This window comes from Panthera onca, chromosome A2, assembly GCF_046562875.1.
Source record: "Panthera onca isolate mPanOnc1 chromosome A2, mPanOnc1 haplotype 2, whole genome shotgun sequence".
Lineage (NCBI taxonomy): Eukaryota > Metazoa > Chordata > Mammalia > Carnivora > Felidae > Panthera > Panthera onca.
Window position 1 is genome coordinate 108892666 of NC_138340.1, and position 12792 is coordinate 108905457.

General features: G+C 34.9%; 1 protein-coding gene and 1 non-coding gene across 2 annotated transcripts in view; one reads left to right on the forward strand and one right to left on the reverse strand.

Moving 5' to 3' along the window:
• The window catches only part of CRPPA (CDP-L-ribitol pyrophosphorylase A), a 320005-nt gene that overhangs the window by 28732 nt on the left and 278481 nt on the right, over positions 1-12792 (reverse strand). The gene's annotated exons all lie outside the window — the stretch shown is intronic.
• LOC132679995 (small nucleolar RNA U13) lies at positions 5290-5389 on the forward strand. Its single transcript, XR_009610472.3, has one exon. It is a non-coding gene; the product is annotated as a small nucleolar RNA U13 (small nucleolar RNA).

The following is a 12792-nucleotide window of genomic DNA, read 5'->3' on the forward strand; positions in this document are numbered from 1 at the left end:
AAGGGTTTGTATCTTAATATTATCTAATAATGCCTCAAAGGCTGCTTAAGAATCTAACAAGAAATCAAGGAGACTGAAACTTCTCATTCTGCTCCTCAAATAGATAAGATTTCTGGTTTCCAAAGGAAATATGCTCCATATTATTATTTTCTTAAATTTACATCCAAATTAGTTTGCATATAGTACAACAATGATTTCAGGAGTCGATTCCTTAATGCCCCTTACCCATTTAGCCCATCCCCCCTCCCACAATCCCTCCAGTAACCCTGTTTGTTCTCCATATTTATGAGTCTCTTCTGTTTTGTCCCCCTCCCTGTTTTTATAATATTTTTGCTTCCCTTCCCTTATGTTTGTATGTTTTGTCTCTTAAAGTCCTCATGTGAGTGACGTCATAGGTTATTTGTCTTTCTCTGAATAATTTCACTTAGCATAATACCCTCCAGTTCCACCCACGTAGTTGCAAATGGCAAGATTTCATTCTTTTTGATTGCCGAGTAATACTCCATTGTATATATATACCACGTCTTTTTTATCCATTCATTCCTCAATGGACATTTGGGCTCTTTCCATACTTTGGCTATTGTTGATAATGCTACTATAAACATTGGGGTGCATGTGTCCCTTTGAAACAGCACACCTGTATCCCTTGGATAAATACCTAGTTGTGCAATTACTGGGTTGTAGAGTAGTTCTGTTATTAGTTTTTTGAGGAACCTCCATACTGGTTTGTAGTGGCTGCACCAGCTTGCATTCCCAGCTCCATATTATTTTTGCACAATGGATTTCATTGATAGAAATAATGTTTTAAACTGAAGATAATCACAGAAATGAGAAAATAAATGGTGAATAAGTAGTATACAGATAATGACATAAACTCACTGAAATGATTTTGTACAATGGTCAACTATATCTTCCAGGACTTGAGCTAGTTCAGAAGTACAGGTAGAAGAATTCCCCAGCACCACCAGGGTAAGGATAGGCGGCTGCTGTGAAGATACAGGGCCCAAATACATGCCAGAGTAGTCAACTCCCTGACTAACAAAGGCAACAGAAGACCTCACAGCAGCAGGGATGGGATGTATTAATTGAGTAAGTTTGAAACCAGGGTACAGAACTTAGATCATGTACTCATAACAACACCCTTGAAGATGCTTCATCAGGTGATTTACACAGCATAAGTAGTATTTTAAAAAGAATCATCTGGAGAACAAATGATCAAACAGAAATTAGAGCAGGGGTTTTCAACCTGAACGTGATGGTCACTCTAGGCTTGAGTAATGATCACTGGAGGCTGTCCTGTGCTTTGTATGATGTTTATCATCATCCACAACCTTGGCTCATTATCTGCCCATAGCACCACACCCTCAGTTATGACAACTCAAAATATCTCCAGATATTATTGCTAATGTGCCACGGGATGAAAGGGAAGGAAAGTATTTTTAGATATGAAGGGAGACCTTGACTACAAAGATGAACACATGACCTACACAGGTCTTATATACATAGCAAAGAAAGCATATTCAGAATTCCCTCAATGATTCAACTTTGTAGACTTCTTAAAAAAAAATTAATGTTTATTTCTGAGAGAGAGAGACAGACAGAAAGTGTGAGTGGGGAGGGGCAAAGAGAGAGGCAGACACAGAATCTGAAGCAGGCTCCAGGCTCTGAGCTGTCAGCAAAGAGCCCAACGCAGGGCTAGGACTCACAAACCATGAGATCATGACCTGAGTCAAAGTGGGTTGCTTAACTGACTGAGTCACCCAGGAGCCCCTAAGTTTCTAGACATTTTAATGGGAAAGTAGCACTCAAAAAAGGGAAAGTAGAGCAGAAAGCATGTTTTAATGAGGGAAAGGAAGGTGTGGAAATAGGGATATCAAGTTGAATAATTTCTTATATATGAAACCTGTCTGTACAGCATAATAACATCTTAAAGAACACTTTCTATAATTTTAATAGATAAGTAAAAATGAACATAGGATTAAATGATACAGAAATGTATACGGCAGAATAGGCATAATACTGACATTTCTCAACTTGCTTTCAAAAATTATGATTGAATTTTAGCCACAACACATACAAATTTACCCTTTGCAAAATACTAGAAATGTTTCTAAGAAGTTGCACAAAATTGGGGTGCCTGGGTGGCTTGTTGGTTAAGCATCCGACTTTGGCTCAGGTCATGAGCTCACATTTTGTGAGTTTGAACCCCGTGTCGGGCTCTGTGCTGACAGCTCAGAGCCTGGAGCCTGCTTTGGATTCTGTGTCTCCCTCTCTCTCGGACCCTCTCCCACTTCTTCTCTCTGTCTCAAAAATAAATAAATGTTGAAAAAAATAAAAGTTAAAAAGAAGCTGCCCAAAATTAAATCTAACCATAAAGCAAAGGTATCATGAGAAGTTCCATATTTAAGTGAATACTATGCTAAACGTTTCTGAAAATTAACAATTTTATACTATGGTTACTTACTAATATCCCATCTTAGGGTCTGGTTTTTAAGTTTTATTTCTCCCAAAGTTGAACACACTATTTGAAAAGTAAATAAATAACACTAACTGTCCTTGGCCAAGATCTCAAAACCACTTTATTCCAATATACCTAAGCAAAGATGTAGCATTTTCTGCCTTTTGAGGATCACCTTCTTAGCGTTATTGTGAGGTGCTCTTGGAAATGCTCACAGCAAAACAGAAAATTCATACAAGGATGTTTTAAACGGGCACAATTTCAAATGCACAGCCAGAAGGTTTTAATAAACCTAAAGAAGTAGAGTGTCAAGCAAAAGGTTAAAATATACCTCTGTGAAGACCTCTGCTTGACTGTTCTTTGACTACTTTGTGGTGAGGTAAGACTCTATTATATAAACTATATATTGAGCTTTACCTTATAATTATGGTAAGTGTTATTTGTGAAAGTTACTTAAACTGATTTGGAATTTTGCTTCCTCAGCTGGCAGCAATTACACAAAGACCACCAGAAATTATTCTTCAGCTCCTTTTGGGATCTACAAGCTTGTTATGAACACTTATGCAAGCGTGCGTGAACATTACACTCTGACAACAAACAAGGCCAGAGGGAAGGTTTTTCTTTGCTACTAAAAATCTGCTTGTGATTCAAAAGCCAAAAGCGAAATCATAATTCTACCAGCATATACAACTTTATCTAAAATCAGAGTCACTCCATGCAGGATTTTGACAGTAACAAGTCACACAAATTACTAACTACTTCTTACCCAGTGAGTACAATCATCTAACAAAGCAATTTCCATACGAGCAACCAGAAACATTTCTGGCTTCAGTTGTTAATCTTCCATGAAAAACTATTTCCATACTATTTTTAACTTGTATATGGTAATAATTATATGTTTATCTCTGAAGCATGAAAACTCTTACAGTACCCTTTTTAATGCATTTGTGGACCGTTATCCCTGCCATGTCCCTGGCAGATGGAAGTATTCCTATCTTCCTTCCAGGAACAAAAGCTGAGAAACACACTGCTTTCTTTTCAATTGGCTCCTTTTGTGTGTCCTAAACTCGCACATTTTTGGGCCTACTTCTCAATAACCTTTCAATTTTATTTTCTTAGATAAAAAAAAAAATGCAACCGTGTGATACCTAAAGCCAATTAATATGGAAAAATACATTAAACGGCATATAAAATTCATAATTTACCTTGACCACATACATATAAAATTTAAGTATTAAATATTTTACTATAAATTGGAAAGCTTATTTAAAAAGCAAAGGAATCATTTCAAGATATTTAACTATAGAGATCCGAACTAAAATATCTTACACGCCTTTTACCAACTGTTTTAAACTCATTTAATACACTGAATAACCATATGATATGAATATTCTTTTATCTTTATAGAGGAGGAAAATTAACCTAAAAAAAAAATTAAGTATCTCATCCAAGTTTAGACAGCAAATAAGTGAGGGTCCTGAGTATTAAGTCCAGTTCCATCTGAATTTCCAAAATAACTTTATTTCATTGATTCTATGTATGCTCCATCCTTTCTGAAGTTCAAAAAGGACCCAATTACCAACTAGACTGACTTCAAATACGTAAAACTTGAAACAGGGTTACAAATTAATGCTAACAATTGCTAACCAACACATGGTCTTTATTCTTAAGGAACTCACAGTTAAGTATTGGACACTAACATTTTATTTCCAGGGTGTCTTCACTGCATCAAATGCATAAAACATCAGCACCTCACAGAGATTTCATACAAGAAAGTAGGTATCAATTGTCCATTGTAATGGAATGAGAATGAGGGTAATGAGAAGATATTAAACATACATTTTATTAATGCTGTATATCATATAAAGTTATAGGATTGTATTAATGTATATAGACAAAAACATATATTAAAGTATTAATTATACATGTTTATATTATATACACATATATACACATATACATACACACACACACACACATATATATATAATACCCAATACATATATATCAGGTATGTCTTTCCACTACCCTCCTCTCATTCCACCTCAATAAACAAAGGTATCTACTTTCTTCCATAAAATTACTCTGTGAAGTGATGTACCTTGTATCTCTGACACACATATACACACGTGTGTGTTTGTGTGTGTGTGTGTGTATCTGCACATTACTTATATCTATTTATTTTTGAAAGAGAGAGAGCAAGCATGCACAAGAGTGGGTGAGAGAGAAAGAGGGAGAGAGAGAATCTCAAACAGGCTCCACACTCAGCATGAGCCTGAGAGTGGGCTCAATCTCCCTTCTGTGACATCATGATCTGAGCCAAAATTAAGAGTTGGTTGCTTAACCAACTGGGCTACCCAGGTGCCCCACCTATATATTAATGTATGTATGTATACATCTTAAGACTTCTGTCTAGATTAATCTCTCTAAAAGTATTCCCTACAACTGAGAGCTCTGAGATCGCTAATTTGCACCATTTGAATTCTTTAAGATAATTTCTTGAAGCACTGTATTACAGAAAACAAGATTGAGATACTACTTCAGAAAGGAAAACTGAAATACTCAACTCTAATGATCTATACTTTAACCTTTTTGATGTGATTAAGTATGGGAGGGGAGGGGAATAGGTAGAGGAAAAGACTTTTGCTCTTAATTATACTTTTATACTTTAAGAATTATTTTATAAAAAGTATGGGTATTAACTTTATACTTTTTAACGGTAACAATACTGAAGACACATGGTATTCAAAATTAAATATTCAAAGGAGGACTGAGGTTTACAGATAGCTACAGAAAATCTCCTTTTATTAGCATATGATTACAAATATTAGATCCTTTTGTAGTCCTAAGCATGACTACGTGTTCACACCTTTGTGTGATATGTGCCTCCCTCAAACATTATTATGACCTTGGCACTTTACCTGTCTGATATGGAAAAAAAACAAAAACAAAAACAAAAAAAGAACACTACATAAAATTTAATTTTTAATCATCTTATTTCAAAAAAGAGGTTTATTTTTTCCTTCAACTTCCACTGACACTATTCTTCAGTTTTTCATTAGAATATCCACTGCTTTAGTGGTTCTTTTTTTTTTTCTATAAGCATTTTGTACACAAAAATAATAAGAATAAACCTAATAATGAAAATTCTGAGCCAGATGTAGAGATAGTTATGAATTTTGCTTTTTCATTATCATACTGAATGATATGATATATACAAACAACCATGAAGAATCAAAGATTCATGCTTGCAATTATAATCTTGCACAAAATATGAGCACTGAGTGCTGATTAAACTAGTGATGCTTTATTAAAACTTCAGGAAAATACCATGTAGGAAAAATATTTTACAACATAAGCTTTATTCATTTTTGAAGTGACCAAAAATAGATATAACGTAAATATTAAGACAACAATAAAACCAACATGCTGTAAAAATAAACAAGGTTAACAGAACATAAACTATGTCAACTATTCACATACATATCTGATATATTTCTCTAACTGAACTCTTTACAGCTGAAGATATTTATGTGAAAACAAGATCATCATTTCTAGACGTCTGCTGCTTACTTACCACCTACAATAATTTTCCAGATAGAACAAATCACTGTCGGCTTAAATATCTCTAATTTCTCAGGAAAAGGATTTGGCTATGCAAGGGTACAATTGGCAATGGTATGGTATCTTGGGGTGAAAGGAAAAAGTTAAGCCATCCTTGAGTATTCCCTGAGAAATACAAAACCTAAATTTGAAGTACTGGCAAAAACAATTAACCAAGAATATTTTAGAATCATTCAAGAGCTTTTAAGAGATCAGAGGGTATCCAAATTATGCCTTCAGTGTGTATTTACTGGTATTAACCTGTGTTTCATGCTTTAGCCATGAGGGGTATGAGCTTATTATAACTTGAGCACCAAAACATAAGCACAAGGAGAAAAAAGGAACTTGATGACCCTAATATACTTTTTAGTTCCATAAAATTGTCTACATAGTATGAAAATATTTAAAAATCTATTTTCTTTTTTAAAATTATGCTGTACTTTGGTGAATGGTAGACGGTAAGAATCATGAGTTAAAATATTAACTAAACATTTTAAAGGACCTATTTATTCTCTGTGTGAGTAGCTCACTTTACATGAGAAAGCCCTAAGGGGTAGTAAGTGAGGAAGAGGCAGAGTGCAGCATGGTAAAGAAGAGAGAGAGGAGGAAACAGGCAGTCTAACAGATCTCTGATGTAAGAACAGTGCCCTTGGGTATCATTAAGCTTCTTCATTCTCATTTTCTTTTACATCACCAAAACAGAGACAACAAAACCTGATGTGTCCACCCCTGAACCCACCCTATCCACACCAGAAATTTTCTAAAGTTTAAATGGCAGATCCAAAAATGTCCTCATCAAATATAACATTTTAAGAAATTAAATTGCTTTATTTATCATGAGCTTTTCCCCCAAGTAAATAGTATTAATACTAATTCAAAAGAGAAATGTGATACCAAAATCAAATGCTTTTTTTCTTTCTCTTGCAACTAGACTATATTTACTACAGACCCCAGGTGCTTAGGATATAGTAGGCACTTAAAAAAAATTAATCAATAAATGAAGGAATGTACAAATGCATCTCTTGTGTTACCTAGACTAAAATCGGCTATACAGCTTAAGAATTCATAATATTACTTAAATATTCCCAAAGTAGATACTTGGCAGAATTTTCTACATTGGAATTACAATTCTAACCTTCAATAGGTGCAGTGTTTTTCCAGGGAAAGAAAACCTGCTACAAAATACAAAGAAGTACCATTATGGCTAACAGACTCATAGTCTGGTCAGCCATATTTCCCACAAACATGACTAAATTTAAGACTGATATTACTTTGCCATTATTAAATTCTCTGTTTAAAAAAAAAAGTGTCAAGTAGAACTATTGCCCATGATAAAGTATATCCAAAGAAATACTGTACAGGCTAGGGAAAAAACAACAACAGTAAATGGTTCATTAACTTACTATTACACAACTAGTTTTCAAGAAGTATGATCTCATTTCTTATATTTATATTAATTAATATGCAGAGACTTAAAGAAATAAAATACAAAGGTGAATTGCCTCCATTGAAGAATCAGGAGCAGCAGTGACACTTTCCTTTCTGACTCCCTCATCACCCACAGAAGCCCGTGAGCAATCTGTTGGATTTTTCTGTAGAGCATAGTTTCAAAACCATCGCCTTTTACGATCCTTTTTACTCAATCTTGTAGGAACTGGCTTTCTAATTGATGGGCAACTTTGATGAGGTTTAACTATTTCTCAGCATCTCCTAGAGATCTGTTTGAATAATCCAGGACACATTTATTTATAAACTTTTGCCATTTTTAATAAATAGAATGCTTTTTAATATTTGGGGGGGCATAATCACTCAGGCAGTGAAGACAGGCATGAAACATTTCACAAGAAAAAGAAACCAGTGCACAACATTCTGCATGCTAATGCCTAAAAGTGATCAATGGACCAAATATTAAGAACCTTCTCTTGGTTGGTGTGCCTGGGTGGCTCAGTCAGTCAAGCACCAGACTTAGGCTTAGGTCATGATCTAATGATCAGTAAGTTTGAGCCCCACCTAGGGTTCTGCATTGACAGCACGGAGCCTGCTTAGGATTCTCTCTCCCTCTCTCTCTTGCTCTCTGCCCCTTTCCCTCCCTCAAAATAAATAAACTTAAAACAAACAAACAAACAAACAAACACTTTGCTTCACCTTCCTCCTTCCATATCAGGGGTCAGCAAACTATGGCCCTCACAACAAATCAAGGTTCCTTCGGTCTTTACTATGTGTCACTGGTACATGGCCAATCATTCATTTACAGTTTATCCATGGCTACTTTTGTTAGAATGGTGGAGATGAGCATCCACAAACCCCCTATAGCTTCTTTTTTCTTTTTTAAGAAAAATATTGTATAATAATTTATAAAATAAAATATTTTGACACCGAGGCTTTAATTATACAATTTCTTAAATATTTAACCAATACTCAACACTTGAATTTATTCAAAACACCAAGAACCAGCTTTTATATATTTTTCTTCTCTAATTTATGTAAATGAGTAAAAAAAAATGGACCCTAAATGAGCAAAAAGCTGTACAGAGATTTTGATTTATTTTCTTACAAAGACTAACAAATCTAAAATATTAAACATAAGAGATTTAAGTGAGCTATGTAAATATGAATATTAAAATATTTCATTTTAAAGGGCATAGCAAAAAGGCATCATATATTCAACCATTCACTATAATTCTTATCTTTCCCAGGCTAGTAATTATCAGAGTGCTAGAAAGATTATTTATTTAACTACATTTCATATCCCTTGATGAGAAAAACCCCAAAGCATTTGTATGCATAATTTTAGACAAGCCTGGATCCTCTGCTGAGTACAAAATATGCACATACTCAATTTAAATACAGGACCATGCTTATTATGAAAGGGTTTCTAATTTCAAGAATAAAGTTCTATATTGCATTAAAGAAATTATATAGTACAAAAAAGACTTTATTCATTGATATGCTAGTAATTTAAATATAAATTATAATAAAACTATTGATTTTGAGGTAGGCATGGAAAAACAATTGTTCGAAAATAGTCCCCGTATCTTAAGGAAAGTACTCTGTGATAAGAGTTTTCCACATTTATATTCATACACTATATTTTAAATTTCTTTGGCTATCTTCCTAAACTACTCAAAATGCACCACCTACATTATAAGTATAGGTCTGTAATAAATCTCTTGAGAATAATGCATAATTCAAAACCCTGTCCTGTGTTAAATTCTAATGAGGTTTTAAGTACTTTTCGATTTTAGCACATTAATGCATTATAAAATCACCAGAGCAAAGAGTAATCAATCTCAACCCTAGTTCACCTATAACTTAGTTTCTTCCTCCTCAAACAAGAATTGTCGTAAGGTTCCACCAAGATGATTTAAAAATGAGTAACAATTGCTTGAAATAGACCAAGAAAAACTATAGTAAGTATTTGTCATCAGGTAGGCTTGGCAGTTTTATACTCTACTTGAACCTCATGGTTAAAAAATTAAGTTGGGAAGAATATCAGATATTCTTTATGTTCTAATTGGCTGAGTTACTAAATACAAAGCACCGAGAACAGCATGTGCCATCTATGTCAAACAGTTTACAAACTCCACACCACGACCATCAGAACCATGATTGCATTTCCATCTTAGAAATGAAAACACAAACAAAAAACCTCACCCATATGTAATCTTCTCTGGAAGTGAAGTACTTGAAGGCCAAAGTGATTTGAAATGCATGCTTCAGGGTATTTAGAGGGTAAAACTTTCCATTATTCAGGAAAGATTTTATCAAAGACATCCAGAGAATTAAAGACTTCTCTTATGCAACAATTTTGAGACAAAGTCAATAAAAACACAAGTCCCAGAAAAGTGTAGCACAGAAAGCTATGAACATGCATGAAATCCATTTAAGCTAGGGGTTAAGTAGGATGTTAAGTGTTCACAGAAGCAAGTTCCTAACTGAAGAAAAAAGTACAAATAAGGTCACTGGATGTGCAACTTACCTCCAAAAGAAATCCTTGAATGATGAACATTTAATTCTGGTTGAAGTCATATTTACATAAAGTCTATTTCTCTCTGACAGAGGAATGACTGAAAAACTATGGTTTCCTTAGTCATGCGCAAAGCACTAATGTACCTATCATCATTGTCCCTTTTTTTTTTAATTTTTTTAATGTTTTTTTTTTTTTTTATTTTTGAGACAGAGAGAGACAGAGCATGAACAGGGGAGGGGCAGAGAGAGGGAGACACAGAATCTCAAACGGGCTCCAGGCTCTGAGCTGTCAGCACAGAGACTGATGCGGGGCTCGAACTCACGGACCGTGAGATCATGACCTGAGCCAAAGTCAGACGCTTAAGCGACTGAGCCACCCAGGTGCCCCTCACCATTGTCTCTTAATAGCAGCCCAACACAGTAACAATGGTATGAACAATGGAATCTACAGATGTAGTCAGATATTTTAGCTGTGGGATGTAGGACAGTTTTCAGAAAAGACATTACTGGAGGAACCACCTATGAAACTATCCCAGCAACTCCTAAGAGGCAATGAATACCTAAATTATAGTGGTCACATTAGGAATAAAAAAAGGAAGTGGGAAATGCCAGAAATATAGAACTAGAATTCAGAGCACTTAGCTACTGACTCTAGAACATGGAGGAATAATTAGGATTCTTGGTGGCATTCAAGTAACTAGAAGAACAATGGCTCTCCTAACAAACAGGGGAGTCAAGAAAATACATTTCGGATTCCTTACCTATAAAATTGGAATAAACACTACCTCAGGGACATGCCTTGGCAATTAAAGAGATAAAGCCTGACTGTTAACCACTGGAGCACACAATATCAGGCCTTCAACACGTTGGCCTCTATTGTCTAAATAGAACTGATGGACCTTGGAAAACACAACTATGATAAAGTTTGCAACCAAGGGGAAGCTGATTCATGCAGCTGCTTTATGGTCACAGTAAACTTTACAATTTCTTATCTAAGTCTTCCACAAAACTATGACATGATTTTAGACCTAAATATAATTATTAGTATGCATTCATAAAATAAATGATGTCACGCACAATTTTTACTAGAGTCACCACAAACACTTTGAAAAGAGGCGAGTTAAGATCAAACGGGATATAATGACGACGATAATAGTACTAACAATAAGTAAATTTTTTAAAGTTATGCAATTAAAGATACTAAGAATTATTTCTGAAACCCCTAGTCCCATAGAAACCTTTATAAACCTCTGTGGTTCTCTACCTGCAAAATGAAGAAGAAAATAAAGGAATTTCAATTGATTGTAAAGGTGCAGTACCTCCCTCCACTGCCATGTTCCAACCATAAACTCCTGAGCCCTTAGTTTCCTTACATGTAAGTTTCTGCATGAAGGCAGTTTCCAAACAACGTTAAACAACATGTACTGTATGTTCTGTGACAAAAGGGTATCAGAGTCTGCTAAGTGTGGGAACTGCTGGGTTAAACTGGCTTCTTTGCTGCCTGACTACTGAGAGCATCTTATAAGTCAATATAAATCATCAGTTTCCATGAGTATTATACAGTAACATAATTTTGCCAATAAATTTCACCATGCCATTAACTTTGGCGGTGGGGGCGGGGGGGGGGAGGTTGCAGAGGAGAAAATACTGAAAACCCATGCCTTAGATTATTTCACATGAGTCTCTAATATATTATGTCATTTGAGCCTCACAACCAGAAAGTAGGCCACAAAAGGGTCCAAAGAGAAAAGGAAATTTAAATTCAAAGAGATAAAGCAAGCAGCAAGTAGTGAGATTTATCTTTACATGTACTAAATCTCAGTCCAGCAATATTGTTTTATTAACGGACACAAAATTTCTGATCTCAGGAAGAGTATCAACCTGTAAGTGGGAGAAACTAATGTCTCTTCCAAATAAGATATTCTATTCCACTGTATACAACAGCCACAGTGCAGTTTACTGGCTAACTTTGAAAGATTTAAGCTTTTGGAAACACGCTTTATAACTTAAGCCTCAAAGGGAAGGCCCTCGGTGTTATGGAAGCACGTACCAAGTGAAGTGTTTGATATCCCTGGAACTTTCTGTGATACCTAAGTTCAAAGTTCTCTTGGGAGAGACTGATGGCTGGAAAACCAAGGCAAAAAGAAGTTTTTCAAAGATAAGTAATATTTCTGAAAGGACAATCAGCTGCTAGCTCTTCACTGACAACCTTCATGAGGGGCTCTTTAAAATTCTTGAGAAATTACTAACTGCACATTTGCTTTAAGAGTCCAAATGTATTTTGCACATGGTTCATTTTAAGTTGCAGAAACATATATGGTCCTGTATTCAATCCCTTATACAGGAGACCTGGCCCCAATACCAAAACTTTTCCTGGGAAAGCTCATTATGGTACCATTTGTAACCCAGAGAAAATGATTCTTATTTTGTTAAAGCACACATCCCCACACACAGACATGTACACAAAGATACACATACTTCATTATGAATATTAGAAACTTTAAGAAAATAAGGATTAAGAAAATCTTTTCACCAATGTCATGACATATAAAACATGATTCCTCAGATTTGAGGTACTTTATTATACTGTCAATATCCAAATAATATGGGTGCCAGCATATTTATAATTCTGCATTATATTTAAAAGTACGTACATCCCCTTTTAAAAATCCCTAAATCATGCCAATGAGCTTCATGTGGTTAGATTCAAATTGTTGCTTCACCAGCAAATATTAAAAAAAAAAAAAAAAAAAGTACTCTAA